This window comes from Talpa europaea (genome assembly GCF_964194135.1).
Source record: "Talpa europaea genome assembly, chromosome: 9".
Taxonomy (NCBI): Eukaryota; Metazoa; Chordata; class Mammalia; order Eulipotyphla; family Talpidae; genus Talpa; species Talpa europaea.
In genome coordinates, this window is record NC_140076.1 from 58,445,493 (window position 1) to 58,462,505 (window position 17,013).

The 17,013-nt window shown below is 42.3% G+C and overlaps 1 protein-coding gene across 1 annotated transcript in view; it reads right to left on the reverse strand.

The window, feature by feature from the left end:
* Positions 1-17,013, reverse strand: part of ROR1 (receptor tyrosine kinase like orphan receptor 1) — a gene marked incomplete at both ends in the record, with an annotated part of 381,045 nt that overhangs the window by 354,414 nt on the left and 9,618 nt on the right. The window lies entirely within an intron of this gene.

Genomic DNA, 17,013 nt, shown 5'->3' on the forward strand with positions numbered 1-17,013 from the left:
AAAAAATAAATACAAATTTCATCTGTTTCTTTTAAATGTGGCTACTAGAAAATTCTTAATTACATATATGGCTTGCATTTAATTTTATTGAAAAGCACTGGTCCAGAGGGGTTTTGTCTATCTGTTTATTTGCTTGTACCTAGATTGCTGGAGGTGATTATGCTGCCATACATGCTATGTTACTATTACTAATATGTCCTATAATAGTAAGAAGATGTTGTAAGAAAGTGGCCATTCTTTGAAGAAAGTCAAAGCTCATCACTGTTTCAAAATAATAGCAAGAGGCAAGAGAGAAAAGTAGAGATCCGGTTTACAAATGCGAAAAATGTGAATTCTATTCCAACTTATCCTCAATGTAATTATTATTCGTGGTCACACAATTTAACTTCAATAGACCTCTATTATCTCACCTTTAAATTCCTGCATTGCCTTTTTCACGAGAGTGTTGTGAAAATTAAGAGGGACAATTTCTTTGACATTGCTATGATAACTGTAAAGAAACAATGCACATAACTAGAAATATAGAAGTTTTTAACCAAACCCCACACAACTGGCTCATTGAATGAGTCGATGCTCTCCTTCATTCCATAAAGTAACCCCACCTGCTGTCCAGGATGCTCCTGGACAAGCCATGCACATCTCTTCTCCAACCTCTCAAGTTTTTCCTAACAAGAATAATAGAGTCTAGTCCAAAGCTTGATATACAGTGATTAATTTTTAACAAGAATGTGTAATTTAACAGTACAGAATGTAAGATGATGAAACAAGAGTATAAATTGTTATTGTTATAAAAAACTAAGTCAATTTCTTTGGAAAGGTGAAATAAAAATAACTGTCCCCCTCCCCTGAAAAAAAAATTGCCACTATATTAACCATAGGGTAAGGAGAAAACACTGGGAAAGGGGTAAATATCTCGAATAATTTTCCATCTGAATTGCTTTGCACGTCTTTAAATTTCTAGTTCATGTTCGAGAAAGCCAAACTGGGTGTCACAGCAGGTGCACTATAAGTAAGGTGTGGGCATAAAGAAGACAAAGACCAGCAAGAACCAGGATGAAAGGAAAACCCTTGATCCTAAACCATCAGACTAAATGAATGGGCATTTAGGCATTTAGTGAGGCACTATTTCCTCATTCCCTGCTTTAACTGACCTTTAACTAGTGCTGAAGCAGGCGTCTGCTTACCCACTATCATCAGAATGAAGGGGACGAATATGCGAGTCAGTCATATTTTCAAAAAGATTTAACAGTCATAAATAGAGCCACGTAACACTAATGTGTGCTCACAGTAGAAAGTACAAAACCAGGTCAAAAAAAAGTTCCGAAGCTATTGAGTCTTTAAAGTCACCCATTAATTCATACAAGAGATGAATTCAATGTGAAACAGTGACACTGTGATAAATGATGGCACAAATTCTCCCATCATAATCAATTGTTGAATCATCTGCACTAGGGCTCAGATAAAATAGTAACATATCAGCAATAAGCAATATTTATTACATTCCTATATGCTAACAGCATTAAATCATTTCATTTAATAAACATACAGCAAATCACACAAGGTATACATTGTAAAGACAAAAAAAACTCTAAGATTAACAAGAGCCAAGTAAGCCCTCTAATGTGGTAGTTCTGGGATTCAAGGATCATGCTACATCCTAGAATCACAAACATCCTTTGGCAACTGACTGTGTACTCTCAAGAATGACAAAGTCCTTGAAAGACTTTTTATCATAGAAAAAGTGTTAATGTTAATGTGCATATGAATCACCGGGAAATCTTGGTAAAATGAATACTCTGATTCAGTAAGTCTGGAGGGCTGCTGAGAGTCTTTCTGCATTCTAATCAGCTCCCAGGTGATACTGCTGGTCCTCAGACCACACTTTGAGGTCTGAGGAGCAAGGTATTGTCCTGGAGCGTGTCCTCTGATCCTCCTTCCCAGAGGGCTGATTTCTTCCAAGGGGCAGAGGTCACTCAGAACACCAATATCCTCTCTATCTCCCTAGCTGCTGTCCTGCCCAGATTCTTGTACCTAGGATAGGACTGATCCTGCTAATGCTGTGTGGGCAAGAGCTCTTGGCATCCCTTTACTAAGGGTTATGCACAGGAACACCAAGAAAAACAAAACAAAGACCACATTCCTTGGGCTTTTAACCTCAAATTCAGAACCACCTCGTGGAAATATACCATTATAATAAAGTCACAAACTGGGCCTCCCTGGTGGCGCAAGGGGTTGTGACACAACCTATGAAGCTATCTGCAGCCACTGCAGCATGAATTCGATCCCCCGCCAGGCAGCTACCCACATGGCACAGCAGACCTCTCCTGACTCACCCACTGCAGCTCTCAGCAGTGTATTTGAGTCAATATGCCTGTTCTATTCCCCACTCTGTCTCTGGTGAATCCTCTTACCCCCCCATACCTCTGACCTGTACCCCAGTTCTTGTATGCATAAAGAAATAAATCTTTAAAAAAAAATAAGGTCACAAACAAGAGGTAATTTCATTAGGTAACAGAGCAAAACATCTTAAAGGAGTTGACAAGTGTTGTCAGAGTATCTCAAAGGAGTTAACACTTCCAATGCAGAGAAACACTGAGGCAAAGATGGACCCACGGTAACCCCTGGACCCAGCCCTCCTAACATCAAACCTTATCTGTCTGTACAGAATCCCTGTCTTTAAACCTGGCTGCCTGCCCATCTCCTAGGCTGAGGAAAGGAAAATATTCATGATCTTGCCTTCATTATAAGGGGAAATGTTAGCTTCTGCTTCTAATTAAGCATTTTATACAGATTTTTTTTTCTTTGACCATAAAAGATATCCAACTGCATATTTTCTAAATGATCCATACAGATCTAATAAACAATGTTTTTCCAGTAAAAAGGTAGCTCCCATTGACTCCTTTGTCTGCTATAACAATGTGCTTTCCAATATTCATTGATTTGACAAATAATTAATAAATGCCTCTCTTATTTTGTTAAGCCAATGAGCTGGGCACTAAAGGTAGGAAGAGGAATTAAACACCACTCCTACCCACCCAGAGCTCACAGTCCAGAAGGGGAGATAAATATGTAAACAAATCATCCCCATAGAGAGTGACGGTTTAAAAAAGGGGGGAGGGTGAGGGGAGAGGAAGAATGGTTTTATTCCTTTCCTCAATTCTAATCCCAAATCATAATTGATTTCCAGTTTGAATGAGCTAAGTGGTATAACAGATGGAAAACAAGCAAAGTAGCACTCTATTCCTGAAATACACAGTGATTAGCAATCAACAACCACACAGACCTGTACACCAGGCCCTCCCTTAGGCACTCAAGGGATGACAGGGAATTCCACCCACAAGGAGTTTCCAGTGCTCTTGGGAAACAAGATGTAGAAATGTTACAGGCAACCCCAATGTGAAATGGGTTGGTCTGACTGTGGGTCCTCACCCACACACTTAAAGGGACTTAAAATGAGACTCAACTGCAGGCACACACAAAAAGGCTAATAAAGGGTTTATTTACCAAAATAAAGGGGAAATGAAGAGAGGAATAACCAGGAGAAAGAGAGAATGTGTCCTACCAGTTCCACTGAGCTAGCACACTGAAGGCTGGCAGGAAAACCCAAGAATCCCCAAGGCCCACATATCTGGTTATATACCAAGCCTAGCTGCTTAATTCCACCCTTAGTTCCCAGCAATCCTGCCTTCAGTGGTGATGACATTACAGGATTCGTAGTCCTTGGTGCCTTGGATCTCTTTGGTCTAGAGTGGGGGTGGAGTCCATAAAACCTGAGTTTGTGGAGTTCATTCAGGACATTCCCCTTCCCCCAACAAAAAGAGTGAAACAACCACCACAACTAGCATTCTAGAAGTTTTTATACACTAGTAGAAGTTCAGCAATGTAGACTATGACTAGATCTTAAAAAGTTTTGACCCTTCATGGCCATGGACAATAGGATGGCATTAAAGATTATTCTGAGAAGGGGTAATGACATGATGAAAGCTGTTTGTATATTTATGTATACACACACACGTATATATCGAATATATCTAATTTATAATTTATATATATATTACACATATATCTAATTTTATAATTTAATAAGAAGAAAAGCTATTTTTACTGACCCCCTAGTATATGCCTATCACTATTAGTCCCAAAGACTCATATATATTATCTCTAATTGTCCTAACTGTCCTTCAAGGTAAACATGATCATCCCCTTTCTAGAGATGAGGCAACTGAGACTCAGTAATATAAAGTAAATGTGTGTATGGTAAAAAGGCTAATAAAATGTAGGTGGATCTAGGAAAATTAATCCAGGTCATTACATTAATAACAGGAAGAGACTATTAGCAGGGGAATTAATGCAAGGCTGCTTGGATAATCCAGGTAGGAGATGTGGTGAAGACACTAAAAACAGAAAAATTTACAATGCAACTTACTCAAAGAACTTCATCTACCTTTTCAAAGTTATCTGCGATAGATCGCAATAGGGCAGCAATAAAGTAAATAAACACAATATGTTAAATACCTACTATGTGCTGGATACTATGTGCCATGGGGTTGAGGATGCAAAGACCTACAGAGAAATCAGTGGTGAGTCTATAACAAGGCAAGGTGATGGGACAGTGAGAGAGAACAACCCTGTTCTCTTTCCCGTCTTTGGCAACTGACTGCATGTTACCTGGAATAAGCCCAGGCACAATACGGGGACACACCACAAGGGTCAGGTCTGTGACCTCCTCCTTTCCTCCCCAAAGGCTGTGCACCTCCGACAGACTGATCCTCAAGGACTCTCTTTGGTCCTGATTATGGATTATTCTACCAACTACAGAATTTGCAGGGCTTGGTGCAAAAGAAAAACGCAGTTGCTTCATTCAAAAAAAAAAAAAATTAGAAATTTCAAGACAGAAACAGCAGAGTATTTAACCCACTAAGGGTCTAAAGGAGGGAGGAACTGTGCAGTTGTACAGGTTGCACATCCATAAAGCTAGTTCTAAACTAGTTTCTACTCACTAGATTGGTAACAACAATTACATGTGGTGCAGAAGGCTGTCTGACTGCTTGTGGAGAAATGATTGTTCTATTCCTATTTCTGGAGATCAGGAGGAGACCTAGTGCCAAGGAGAACAGGAGTCAGCTCAGTGAAAGTTGTTTAGTTGTGGGCTAGTAAGATAAAGGATAAAGTTGCCCAAGAGCCAACTTAGTCTTTTCCTGAATATGATTTCCAACGATTATGTGGTACTGTATTCAGAGAAAAGAAATTTGATGGTCTGCACCCTCAAAGGTTATCCTTAAGATACAGACCATAGAGAAAAATTGAATCTACCATCAGTTCCATGTAAAAAAGAAAAAAAAACTTCTGAAGTTTCATACACAAAGCTTGCTTAATATTTTAAAAACTAATCACAACCATTATTTGGGTATACCAGTTACTAGACTCAATCCCTTTTAAAGATATATAAACCTTCACAAATATCTTACAAGCAATATTAGAACCAGAATAAAATATGTTCATCTCCCTTATAGATGGGCCTGTTTCATTCACCCACTTCTCTTGTAAAACACTAACATTAATCAAAACAAACCCAACTAATGGCTGGATTTTAGACAAGTTTCTTTTGCTATTGGGCTAAATGTGCTTACCTGTAAATTGAATGGTGGCCCGGATGCTCACAAGGTCTTCCCAACCCTGACAGCCTACAGCTCCCACAGCAAAATTCCATCCTCTCAGCTCAGCACTCCCACATAAGTTACTCCAGAGCACCAGATGCACAAACCACAAAGTCTAGCACAGCAGAAATTAAATGGCCCCACAGACAGTACACGTGGGTTCTTGTCCTGGACCTACCAATTACTGTCTCAAGGTGTGACTTGTAGCAAATCACCTCACCACTGTGAGCCTCGGTTTCCTTATCCCTAAATTAACTAGAAGAGAACTTAGGTTGTTCCTTGTAAGGCTCTGTGCCTGGTATCTTGAAAGTTCTCAATATTTGTTAGTTATTTTCATTTGTTAGTTATTTCATCAATAATAATGTACTAGACCATTATTATTATTCCCTATTAAATATTATTTCCTATTCCAACGGGTAAGAAGACTCATTTTAATGCAAAATATAAAGAGACTCTTCCTCTTATCTAATAGGTTTAACATTAAGTATCAATTAATTATACACTATCAAAAACTCATGATGACCTTTTATTCTCATCAATGAAAAATTCACATATTCTTAAAAAATATGAACCATGACTTTATAATCATTAGTAATGCTTGATTCTGAGAACGTCTGTGATGATTCTGAGGCCCTGGACTGGGATCCACTACTCTATATACCAGGCAGCTCAGAAGGCCCCAGTCTATTGCCATGTCCACCTTCAATCACCTTGACTTTCTGACTCCTCTGCTCTCTCACAACCGCCCTTACTGTCAAGATCTAAAGGAGAAATCAGCATAAATTGCATTTGGAACAAAATGTGTAACTATGCATGTTTCTTTTTTTCTTGGAATACAAACTTTTGAGGGTGAGATGATACATCCATTTCATACAGAAAGTCTGGCCCGGTCCTGGATAACTGGATTTTATTATATATTAAGAAAAAACACAGACTACACTATTAGAACCAGAATGCTTCTTTAAAGTAGTGCTTCTTCAACTTTAATTTGCATGCAGATCACCAGAGAATCTTGTTAAAATGCTGGTTCTGATCCAATAGGTCTGGAGAGGAACCTGAAGCTGTATTTTTAACAAGCTCCCTGGTGACATAGATGCTGTTGTTCAACAGAGCTGGGTCCAGCCCCACTGCTTTACAGTAGAAAACTTGAAGATCAGAGAATGCAAATGTCTTATCTGAGTCACACAATCACTTAGGCAAGGCAGGACTAGGAGATGAATTCATATTGACTTTTAGTCCAAAGCTCTTTCTTATATGACCTGATGGCTACCTTTCTCCTTGGAAATAAACTCCTTTATCTTTCCTAATAAAGACAACACATATAAATAAACACACACACACACATATCCCCTAAAGGATAAGAATTGAAGAGTAGTCTCTTCCTCAGTTTCCAGTACAGAGTTTTGCAAAACAAAAGATACTCAAAATAATATGTCAGTAGATTCATCTGATCAGGGAAAAAATGAAGCATTCTGATTAGAGTAAGTATTCCCCTTTTCCTCTTTCAAGACTCATTTCTAAGCAGCCACACCAGGTCTCCAAAATTTTCTATACCTATATACTGTTTTCCCTAGAGGTATTTTCCAAAATAAAAATTTAGTGACATGAAGGTCAAAACAAGCTATTATTCTAAATCAATATTTAAGGAAAAGATAAAGGGTTTCCCCCCCCCAACCTCCCACCCCTGCCTCCATATCAGCAGGATATTTTATATTACTCAATATCCTTTGTACTAGACCATTTAAGGCACATGAAGTGTTTGAAGAGTTGCACTTAGCAGTCTAAGTGTTCAAACATGATGGCTTCAAAGCCTCCCTCACACTCCCAACACTCAGAATCACTCCCAAAGACTTCTGTGGCTTTGAACTATATTTTAACAACTTTAAGAGTTCGAGAACACTGTGCTACAAAACTATTCAGCTCAGGCCCAAGTTCACAGTAGGTTCACAATATATCCCTGACCAACAGTGAACCCACCACTTAGAATTACAAGTTTGCCAAGTTTTCAATAGAAACTTTCTTTAAAAAGACAAAAATGCATAACCTCAAAGGGAAGAAAAAAATTGCTGCATGTCAGCTGTTGAACATTCTTATTCTATCTACCACTTTGTTAAAATTAACAAGTTCAATGCAAATACTTTGTGTTTGGATCTCACCACACTTAGGAAACCAAGTTAGAAAGGTAACACTTAAAGGCAAACTAATTTTTCCCCTTGAGAGAGGAAATGCCAACAAAGCTCCAGGGCACAAGAATCCCTCTCAGGGGGGCATCTGATGGCCTCTACCTGGAGGGATATAAACCATCAGGCCCCTGGAGCTCTGGCCTGGGGACCACCCATTCCAACCACCCAGAACCTACCCTTACAACCAGCAACTCCCCTTCCCCAGCACACAGGTGGCCCACCAATGCCAAAAGACAGCCTCGTGGAGGGCCATGATTCGCTGTACATATTTCTCTCAAAACGAATTCTAAATTCCTCTCCCCGGCTCCACGGCCACCCCCACTCCACCAGTACCACTAGTCTGGGAGAAAACAGGGATTATGGTCTGATCCCAGTGTACCCCTGATGCCCAGCCCAGTCCCTAGCACGTAGTCAGGATTTGCAAAATGCTAGCTATTTTATTTGTAATATTAATGTTTCCTCTGCATCTCCCTTCTGGATCTCTGCTTCCCCCAGTGGGCTTCCTAGAACCAATTTAGGGTTGGAAGAGACAATCAAGCCAACTCATTTCACAGATAAGGAAATTAAGTCCGAGGGAAGTGGTGGTCCAGCTAATGACATAGCTGGAAAGACTCTATAGCAGCTGACAGCTACTGCTGAACTACACCAGTCCCTCTTCATGCTGCCTGCAGGGCACGGAGGACCACTACCAGTAAGAGGAGGATGGCTCATTCATGGCTTAGGGCTGAAGGCTATACCAGACCCCAGCACAGGGAAATTCTAGGTGGTTAATTCAAATCAATATCAGGGTATATCCTAGGGTCCTCACTGTGACATGGTCATTTAACTCACAGTTGATTAAAGCTTTATGTGTGCACTTGGTACAGGCCTGTGGTCTGAATTCACCCTCACTAAAAGGCAAGGAGGTGAGATAGGATAGCACCCCAAGTTTTACAGATGGGGAAGTGAGGGTACTGAGGTTTGATCAAGGTCACAGTCATGAATTGAACTGGCTCCTGGGGTTGGGATTTTAACTTCAGTCTAATTTTCCTGGGGGTGGAGGTGGCCTTCAGCCCTAAAATACACGCTTTCCATTGCCAGCCTCCCGCCCTGGCCCTTACCTAATTGCTTTAGCGGCAGCTCTGCCTAATCATAGGTGCACACAATCAGAGACAGGATTCTTTCCCTGGAGGCTCCTCTTCTCCAGAGATTAGCCACAGTCCCCGGGAGGCTGTTATCCCAACCCCAGGGAAGGGCAGCATCACAGCCAAGATGGAGCTTATCACAGGAAGTCACGGCTGCGCTGGGGAAAACAAAGCGCAGACAGCATGACTGGAGTCGGATCACAGGCACCAGATGTGGTGCCAGCCTGCCAGTCATCAGCAAGTGATAATGAAGCGACAACCACTTCTACATTTTCAGAGATGCTGGGAAGGGCAGCAGCAAGCCCCCAAATCAAATAATGTATCCCGAGCATCTCCTAAGTGAAGGGCAGGGACCCCTATCTAGGTCTTCACTGTATCCCCAGCACCTAGCACTGTGCCTGCTACAGAGTGGGCATGCCATCAGTACTGACTGACTATTGTGGTGGGAGCAAAGTACTGCTCACCAAAATGAGAATGGGTACCCAAGCTCACCATCAGTTATTCTGTTTGGGATACAAGTCCCTTCACCTTGTTTCTCCATTCGACAGGACTGTGGTATAAATGCACAGAATAATTTTAAAGGGTACAGTTGTTTAGGGCCATTTACTTATTGAACATCCACTATCTACCCAATGGAAAATTAGAGAAAGCTACCATCAAATTCTGGGTTTGGAATTACAGGTAGTCTGTTATCATGGAAGAGAACAGACTGGTGGGTCTAGGATCTCAGGAGATATTTTTAGAAATGTGAGAAGACTTGCCTCCAACTTTACCTCACAGTTCTTCAATGTTTCAGAAAAAAATGCTTGCCAAATCAACTGGATACTATAGGTCAGTCACTCTAAGAGACTTAAGCATAAAATGAATTTTCAGGGACAGGACAGAGAAATTGTGTAAACTGCAAACTTCCATTTCTATCTCATTCTCTTTGCAAGCAGCTAGGAATGAAAATTAGTGTAATAACAACAATAAATGTCCTTTCACCTGGATTTCTCACTTGATATACATAACCATACTTTGAGATTTTACTAGCCCATTTTACAAATCAGGAATCAGTTCCATTGGGTAAACATCTTCCCCACCCAAGATTAAACAGCAGATGAGTGGAAAGTCAGGCCCAAACCCCAATTTTTTTCTTCTCCAAACCATTCATTCTCTCCTCTTCAGGACTCTCTCATACAGCATCATATAAAAGAGACCTACTTCCTCTTTCCCTGTTATCTAGAAGTTAAGGATACTTTCATTTCCTTTTCCATTAAATGGCTATGATGTTAATAGAGCCAATTGAATAGAGTGGTTGTCAGGATTAAAGGGTATGTGAAAACTGCCTGGCACACAGTAAGCAATAGATGCAATTGCTATTGCATTGTTGACCAAGAACACACTCTCACTTCAAGGCTTTTGAGCTCCTTGGGTCTCTCCCTGGGGGAGTCCTCCCCCAACAGCCACAGAGCTCAACCATGGCTTCCTGCTCCTCTCTGCTGAGGAGTCACTTTCTCACAGAGACCATCCCTACCAATACAATACCCTTCCCCCCACCCTCTCACTCACCCATCACAAGCCCTTTTTTTTTTAAGATTTATTTATTTATGCATACAAGAGCAGGGGTACAGGCCAGAGGTGTGGGGGGTGAGAGGAGGATTCACCAGAGACAGAGCAGGAAAAAGAACAGGCTGATTGACTGAAGTACACTGCTGAGGGGAGAAGAGGGCAAGTCAGGAGAGGTCTGCTGTGCCATGTGGGTTGCGCACTAGCTGGCCAAGGGGTTAAACTCCTGCTGCAGAGGCTGAGAACAGCTTCATAGGTTGCATCTTAACCCCTTGCACCACCAGGAAGGCCCCATCACAAGTCCGTTTACAAGGTTTCATTTTCCAGAGCATTACTATCACATGATAGAGCATGTATTGCTTTTTGGACTCCTCCATAGGTAGGGTCTTTTACACACTGCTTTACCCCCAGCAACTAAAAGATATGTTGAGTGACTAACAGAAGCCTCATAGACCCATTCACCAAGAAATGGAGACAAAGTCTTGTTTGCTATCTGACCCTCAATCTCAGATTAGACTTTCAAGTTTACAAGGTGCTTTCCATCCTTTATCTCCTTTCATCTTCTGTAATCTTCAGGGAAGGGGCTGCAATGTCCATGGTAGAGATGAAGCAACTAAGACCCCAGACCTCAAAGCACAGCAGCTACAAGGGGAGAGAGAGACCTAGGTGGGTTCTAAGTCTTCCCCCAACCTGGCACTTAAGACAACGGGGTCTCGATCACCCTCCCGGTAGCTTTGGTCCTGGTGGAGCATCTGATGTCCCCATCACCACCACCAGAAGGGTTGACTTACACAGAAAGGGCTAGGAAATGAATTTTATCAATAATTTGGAGAAACCAACAAATCCGACAGCAATTTTTTGCGCACTCATATGTCAGTGTTATAGGGCAGGGAGAGGGGACCACCCTGTTACAAAAGTAAACCCAGGGCTTCCCCGGTGGCGCAGCGGTTGAGCGCTGGGTTGCGAAGCTGCCCGCGGCCTCTGCAGCGCAGGTTCGATCCCCGGCTGCTCCCCGGCCACCAGAGGAGGGTCCCAAATGGCGCGCAGACCTCTCCTGCCGCCCGCTGCTCCCCTCAGCAGTGTACTTCGGTCCTTCTGCCTGCTCTGCTCCCCTCTCTGGCTCTGGTGAATTCTCTCACCCTCCCGTGCTTCTGACTGTACCCAGTGCATGTACAAATAAAAACAAACAAATAAATAAATAAAAATACATGCCTCTTAAAAAAAAAAAAAGTAAACCCACCCATTATTATCAATAGTATAAAAATGCTTTCTAGGTTATTGTTTTAGTGCCTCCCAGACACCCTTCCTGATTCCCATCTGCCATTCCACAATCAAGCCTTGATTAGCAGCTCCCCCAAACAGTGCCCGTACCCTTACTCACAGCCATCATGTTTTTCATGTTCCCCACTACGCCAGCCTTTGAGCTCTGGGAAGTGCTTGTAACCCTAGCACCCAGTGCAGTGCATATGCAGGTCCCAATGTACATGGCAACCAAGTAGCACTCTTGGAAGACAAAAATACAATAGTCCAAGTCTTTCTCCTCCCCTACCACTACCTCAGCCCCCAAGAAAATGAACTACAAGCTTTACTAAGCTCCTTTTTTCTTTCCTGCCCAGAAGAAGAAAGGTAGGCAAGTCTGAAGCTGATGGATCCTAAGAATTTAAGAAGTGGTGCTGTAAGAAAGGCAAAGACATCCAGATCCAGGACTTCCAGGCCCTATCTGCATCCAGACAGTTAGCAAGTACAAAACCTAGGGAGTCGCCCCCCTCTGCTAGTTAAGAAAAAGAGAAAAAGAGCTCCCCAGGGGATATTTCCCTGGTAATGAGACCTTTCAAAATTCCTGAAGAATGAAAAGGGAGGGGGAGGGCAAAAGGAGGAGGGGGAGGGAGAAGGATGCTCAGGGCAGGGAGGAATCACTCATCAGCTCATTCTCAGCCCACCATCACAACCTGCCTGCAGGCTCGGACAGGGAGCTCTCCCCTGTGGCAGCATGCCAGCCTCTTCTACACCTTCTCTCAAACACAGGCTACATGAAAGAGAGAAAGAGAAGAACTATAAGGGAGAATTTTAATTTGTTGCCAATTAAGGGCAGCATGACCCTAATTTATAGCAGCAGAACCTAGAGTTATCAGAGATTTTCCATCTTGGGAAAACAGCCCTGCTCTTGAGCTGCCCACTGGTCCTCTGCAAATAGAGTCCACAGCAGGTTTAATTGAGTCCAGATTGACTTTTCATAGGGTTAGATTCCTCATCTTTTGGAAGAGATAGCCTTGGAGGTTCAATTGTTCAAAGATGCATTTTTCAGTTGCTAGATAGTAATAGCAAAGCAAACTGGAGCTATCCCAGCCTCTAGGAAGTAGGCACAAAACTTAGTAAAGTAAGTTGAGGTCATCTAATTGGTACCATACTGGAGGGGGCGATCCACACGCAGACTCAAGTCTACAGAATATCCAATCCAGTGATAAAGAAGATAGCACAAAAATAACCATGTAAATAAATATGTAATTGCCAATTATAATGAAGAATATGTTAAAACAAGGGTGCTTGCACAACAGCCAGCGAGTCTGGTGAGTCAGAGAAGTGACATGTACATCAGAGCAGAAAGACTGGTAAATTACAGGCTGGAGAAGGATGTTCGGGGAGGATAGCCCATTGAAAAGCCACCATAAAAAAGGTTCAGGATGAAACCTGAGGGAACAGCAGACAGACTGGAACGTCTGCCTCAAAATCCTGTCAGAGGATCTTGATAAAGAGAGGACAACACCCTCTCACTCCCACTTTATTTCTTTAGGTCAGACTCCTTAGGTCTTAATTTCCTGTTGGCCTGATACCTGTGAACTTTCTTCTGGATAACGTACACCTCTTGCTCTGTCTCTTTGCAGGATGCACATGAACACATTTTCACTCTGACCTTCGTATTTTCAGAAAAGTTCAAATATAATCAAGTCTTGGACAGTGCCCAGCTGGGACAACAGAAAATGCTGGGCTGTCCCCATTCACTGGCTTGGACCACTCACTAGAGCGGCTCCATGACGGAAGGAAACAAGGTGGTATCTGCTCAGCTCCTTCAGAAAAGCCTCCCAGTAATTTTGTTTGATGCACACCTCTCCTCAAATCCACAAGGCTCACCCTATGTATCTTCCTCGGGGCGCTGAATCATGCTGAATTTAGCACTCACCTAATGCATATTTGGTGATTTCCCATGGAGTAAAATTCGCTAGACAATAGTTGGCTAACATAAAATTTGGCCTGCCATCTAAAGGAGCAGAAACTGGTTACATGGCATTGGAGAAATTACTTAACACCTCTGAGTTTCAGCTTTTTCTTGGGAATAAAGGTGTGTCCTTTTATAAATATACATATACAGAAAACATTATCAGAAGTTATCTCTGAGTATAGGATTATGGGTGATTTTTGGTTTTGTTATATTTTTTTATTTTATTTTTAATGGATATAAGTTTTCTCATGAGACCAGGCACTAAGACTGCTTCCTCTTAGGGTTTTTTTTGTTTTTTTTTTAAAAAAAAGAAGCTGAAGGAATCTCTCAGCTTCCACACCCCAAAGGCTGTCCCTAAATCCCAGGCCAGACTATGATTAGTCGATCAGTAAAGTCAGGGGAGGGAGGGTAATGATCTCCAGTCTCCCCATGACAAGCTGAGTTTAGGTCAGAACAATTTCTCTCCCCAGTTGATAAAGGGGCAGGAGCAAGTGAGGGGAATGCAGTTTGATTCCAGGTAGGAATTCAGGAGTCATTTAATAATAGAATTCCACTACAAAATACAAAATGCCTAGGGCCCCCCTGGTGGCACAAGGGGCTATGTTCCAGCACTAAGAAGTTATCGGTAGCCACTGCAACATGAGTTCTATTCCCACCTAGGAGGTTAACCCACATGGCGCAGCAGACCTCTCCTGTCTTGCCAGCTGCTCCCCTCAGCAGCATATTTCAGTTAATCGTCCTGCTCTGCTTCCCACTCTGTCTCTGGTGAATCCTCTCAACCCCTGCACCCCTGGCCTACACCCCAGCTCTTGGAATGCATAAATAAATAAAATAAATTTTTTAAAAGTTTAAAAATAAATACAAATTGCCTTGCCAAACGCGTGGTTCCTAGCAGACATTCAACAAATGATTTAAAACAAAGATTGAAGTCTAGGTGATGGGCTATAGCAAAGGAAAGACAAAAGAGGAGAGCCCTGGGGGTTGAAGAACAAGATTTCAGCAAGGAGAGATGGCAAGACCAGCATGAGCCCATGTGTAGGGGGCAGGGGTGGATGCTAAAGTACAGATTCTTAGAAACTGCAAGGCAAGAGAAAGGGCCAGAAACAAGGCCAGGAGAGTGAGTTTGATTCAATAAGTTATTCGCATTGCTATTGGGATGGATCAATCTTGTCTCCCTAACAAAAACAGCAAACTTCCTACAAGAGGGTATTGCCATATATTTTTCCTGCACCCACTTTAGCTGCTAAATAAATATTTAACCAAATGGAATCTCCAGTGACTTCTTGGTAGTTTACACAGGACATGTCACTCGGCAGATAAAGGAGCTGTGCCTCTTGGATCCCCTCTTTCCTTCACTCCTCTGTACCAGCCCTCAGCAGACAGATGGACTGTTCTGTTGATTTGATTCTTTGAGTTTGAGAGAACTCACTTTCACCAACAGCCTGGCTTGGTTAAGAAACTTTCTAAACCTGAGTCCTGAGGCAAAGATGTGGGAGGGCTATTTGTAAAAATGTTTGAACTTACATGTACAGATAGATTTGACCAAACGGATATGTAACCCCAACACAACCACAAAATCTGGCAATTGCTCTTTGAAAAAAAATTTTTTAATTGACCAAAAAAAAAAAAAAAAAAACAACAATCGAGTTTCAGCCAGTATAAAGGAAGAAAGTTTTATTCCCTTCACCCGGGGCTTTTGTCTTGGAGAAGGAAACCAATTAGTGATAAATCCTGGAATCTCCTTGCCCCTTTACTAACTACTCCTTGCAAGGGGCTAGGGTACTTTGCAGGGACTTATTGATGAATCAGTTAGAACAAACAGCGCATGCTCCACTCAGCTCCTCCCTCAGCTCTTCCCAGCAGGGAAGAGGAATGTCATTGATCAGGTGCCGCCAGAGAGGCCCCCACAGCAGGTTCTGACTTTCTGAAAATGATCTGATCACATGCAAAGCACTTGATTCCCAAGACTCCAGATGTGAGTGGGCAGAGCACTGTGAACAGCACAGAGAGAATCAAACCAGTAGATTAAAAACCTCATCAAAAACCATTGTTGCTTGTTATCAGCGGTCTACATAACTCACCACAAAGAGGCAATATTGGGGGACGAAGTTCCTATATGACACACAATTCTCTGAGGGCAGAGGAGGTCAACAGTCACCGCCAAGCACTACTTTCTCGAAGCATGCCTTTCTAAGGAATCAATAAGAAGGGCTAACTTTTTTTTTTTAAGATTTTATTTATTTATTTATACAAGAACCAGAGTACAGGCCAGATGCGCGGGAGGGTGAGAAGATTCACCAAAGACGGAGCGGGGAAACAGTACAGGCAGACTTACGAAATACACTGCTGAGGGGAGCAGCGGGTGAGACAGGAGAGGTCTGCCACGGCCGGCCGGGATCGAACCGGCGCTGCAGAGGCTGTGGACAGCTTCACAGTGCAGTGCTCAACTGCCTGCGCCACCAGGGGAGGCCCAAAAGGGCTAACTTTTATCACACTGAAGTTCAGGTAGGAAAAAGGAAAACAACCAATACTCTGAAGGGATTGTGAAAACTTATGTAAAAACCATGAAATACCCCATTTGGAGTGAAATCTAAGAGGTGAGGATATAATCTCCCTTATGAAGAAAAAATAGAATGAATTTCTTTGATGTAAGCCCAAGCCGATCAGGAAACGGTGTCAGTTTCGCAAGAAGACCACATAGGAGTTTTCCAAGGACGTCTAAGATTTCAGGCATCAGGCTCTTGTTTTCACCCCATGATGTGCAACCTTCACAGAACTTAAAAAGTTCCCGTCCTTGAGAAATGGCCACATAATTATATCCCAAAAACTGCCCCAGAGGTGATTATATTATAAAGCCTAACAAGGTGCTAAGGTTTAGAAATGTGTCCTATCACATGCTGGGAAAATCTCAAAGGTAGACTGTGGTCACTCTCCATTTCATTCACAGACACTGCTGGACACAATGAGCACAACCCAGGACTGGGAAGGCACTGCCCATGGGCCTCCCCACTTGTCAAGGAAGGCACTGTGATGGCACCTGTCTTACAGGAAAGGAAAACAAGTCACAAGAGAAGTCAAGTCATTTGTGGAGCTGTCAGGAAAGACCATGACGCCTAAGTCATTCCCTTAGTCACTAGCAACCCACTACAATCCCCAACCACTTAGGAAACTCCTTGTTTTTATTAACTTCCCAGGATACTTGCAAGTGAAGGTTCTTAGGTAACAGGAATCCTAACTCCAGGCTCATCTGCATATAAATGCCTCACAACTTTCTGAAAAACAGT